The sequence below is a fragment of the Marmota marmota genome, unplaced genomic scaffold (assembly GCF_001458135.2).
Source record: "Marmota marmota marmota unplaced genomic scaffold, marMar, whole genome shotgun sequence".
NCBI lineage: Eukaryota > Metazoa > Chordata > Mammalia > Rodentia > Sciuridae > Marmota > Marmota marmota.
Window position 1 is genome coordinate 10662155 of NW_025999983.1, and position 3364 is coordinate 10665518.

Sequence of the window (3364 nt, forward strand, 5' to 3'; positions counted from 1 at the left end):
TTTTTTTTTTTTTTTTTTTTTTTTTTTTTGCGTTTGTTAGGTTTCTTCACAGGGGAAGAACTCTGGCCTCTTAGCAATTCTCAGCTTCACATGTTTCTAGGTTAGTCAAAATGAAGGAAACAATTCTCTTGCCTCCGTTAATAAATTTCCAGGGATGGGCATGGTAGTGCAATCCTGTAATCCCAGCTACTGGAATAGGAATAGGCAGGATGATGTCAAGTTCAAGGTCAGCCTGGGCAATATAGCAAGATCCTTTTTCAAAGTCAAATCTAAGAAAGGGTGTGTGTGTGTGTGTGTGCGCGTGTGTGTAGCTCAGCGGTACAGGGCTTGCCTAGCATGCACAAGGCCTGGAATCCTCAGCACTGAAACAAACAAACAAACAAAATTGCTAGACAGGAATTTAATTGGTCTGGGTCAAGTACACTTTAGGCCAAATGCCACAGCTAAGGAGGGGAGCGGATACGAAGTGAACACTTCCTCTGTGCATCACACAGACAATTTTTCTAGACTGAGAGGAGGTTTTTGATGGAGGGTGTAAAACAAGAATGACTTGGACCTTTGCTGACTCTAAAGACGATTATAGTTGATAGTTACGTAGGGTTGGTTGTCAGTAAAAATTTCAAGTTTGCCTCAATGGGGCTCGAGTATACAATCTGCTCTTCAGATTCCTCCTGGAGGATCATATCTGGTTCTGCTCGAAGCCAAACATTGACAATTTAGAAATAGGAGAGTTCTCGATAGATAGGAAGAAACCAAATTTTATCATATACACAAAATGATGCAGTCTCAAGAATATTGATCTTGGAGAATATTTCTAAAGGCAGGATAGGTGTCTACTGTGTGTCTGAGGAGGCCCTATGCTACCCTGGTAGGCCAAAGTGTCACCAATACCACCTGTGACAGCAAGCCTGCTGTGCAGAGGTGGGAACCTGGGAGACAGGCGGGTCTAGCCACTTACTGTGTCATGTTGGCACCTTCATTAGTGTGTCTAGTGTGAATACGTGAGCATTTCACAAGGTTGTGTGAATTCCACGAGAGAAGGAGTCAAGTGCTGACGACTTGATGTCTGATAGATAGTGGTGGCTTGAGACCTGGTGGCGTGAGTGTTTGTAGACATAACACTTCCTTATGCATAAACATAAGGAAGGCTTTGTCAATCAACAGAGTGACCCAGCCCTGAATAAGCATCTTTATAGGTAGTGAGCATGCTGTCCGGGGGTGGTTAAGCAGAGGCTTAAAACCACTTGGATTCACGCAATCCCTCTGGAGTAGGAGGGCTTCCGGTCCCATCCGAGTTAAGGAGTCAATGATTCTAGGTCCTTATTCATTTCTTAACTCCTTAAACTATCTTTCAAATTCATATTCATAATTTATCTGTTTTTGAAAATTTAACAAGTAACAGTTTTAGTGATAATTATTGCATTTCTATATTTATAGATAACTGGCACATATGGAGGTGGAATAGCACAATTTGATATTTTCTCATGTGCCAGATTTTTTTTAATAAATATAGAAAATCCTATAGTTATGAAAAACTATTTGTTAAAATTAAATGTATATGCAACTGGGCATCTGTTCTGATACATTAGATCTCTCGATAAAGAATTTTCTTATTGCTATTGGATAGAACCCAATATTAGCCCAGAGTTTAGGGGCCTTAAGCCTCAGAGCGCCCACATAAAAACTGAAAAACCTTTACTAATTTCTGCATGCAATACACTTCTACTTATTCTGGTTAAAATTAAACTTTCTATCTATAAAAACTGAAAAATATGTCCTACCCCCAGAAAGTTATAGTGGGAATTTTTTTCCCCCTCAATGACAAGGCTTCTGAGTATACGGCATGGGGTGGTGGAAAGAGTGAGAGTCAATGAGATGCGGGTATAAATTCTGGCTGTTTTTCTACTGGTGTGATGTTGGGCAGGTTGCTTAATAGCCAAGAACCTTCTTATCCCACCTGACAATGTGGGGCTTACGTCTTAGGTGGATTGTCAACAGAATGCCTTGCACACAGTGGGCATTTTAAACGTTTCACTCTTTCTTTGTGTGAGCCTGTGCATTTGGAAACAATGGCGGGGATGGTATTGAGATGGAAGTAGCCGTGAAGTCATACCCTTGCTGTGATCCAGGGCTTCCTACGGGCTGGGTACTGTCTGAAGCACCTGCAGCACATCATCTCTTTTAATCCTCTCTACAGCTCCACACAATGCATGGCAGCAAGACTGCTTTATAAGTCAGGAAACTGATGCTTTGAGAAGTTAGTGTCTTCAAGGCCTGATGGCTTGCAAATTGCAGACCCAGATCTAGAAGAATGAGTAGCATTTTATACTTAGTGTGGATCATCTTCTCACTGCCCTTTGACTTGGCTGGCCATGTTTCTATTTTCATGTGGCTGGATTTTCATGACCTGTTGTCTTTTCATGGCCAGAAGTTTGAGGGATAGGGCACTGACCAGGGACTCCTTCCCATTTCGATGGTCTTTAATCTCCCTCTAGGTCTATTTCTGCCATGTTTATGTCTTGCTATGGTATAGAACCAAGAATATGCATTTATTATTTTCAGGCTGTTAATTTGCATGGACAAATGTTCCAGGCAATATGATTGAGACAAAATTATGGATTGGTATCCCTCTACTTGGAGGGAGTTTATTTTGGGTCTCTTGTGCCCTCCCCTCCACCATGGTCATGCCCAGATGTTTCTGTTCCTACTAGAACACCCAAGGTAGCCCAGGGTAGAGTGACTGCCACTTGAAGCCTGGTGATCTCCCATGACCCCTGAGAGCTTCTGGAGGTGCCTGGGATACCTGTTATTGGGTTTAGAGAGGCATGGCTTTTAGTGTTCACTGAATGTCAGTGTTTAATTTGCCAGCTTCCAATTTAAGCTTATTTTTGAGAATTCAAATCTCCTTTCAAGCAAATTAGGTTAAACTGCTTGTGATAAGGGAGCTGCTTGACCTTGAATCATTTCCCTTTTTCTATTTGAAAGAGAGATGACAAAGGGGTTGACAGATATGATTTAGCATGCTCTGGAGAAACCAGAAAGAGCTTATGAGTGCAAATATATAGATCAGGGACAAGTAAATAAAGAAGACACGGTGGGATCATCTTCAGAACGGGACCAGTTCATACTTATTTTTTTTCCTTCATGAAATGTCTAGTGCCATGCAAATTTCACAGTATGTATTTTTTTTTTTAATGGAGACAAAATCTCTTGATATTTAACAGACTCTAAACAAAATTTAGGTAGGCCATGTAAAAATAATATGCACAGAAATTCTAGAATATCAAGAGTATATATATATATATATATATATATATATATATATATATATATATATATATATATATATATATATATATGTATA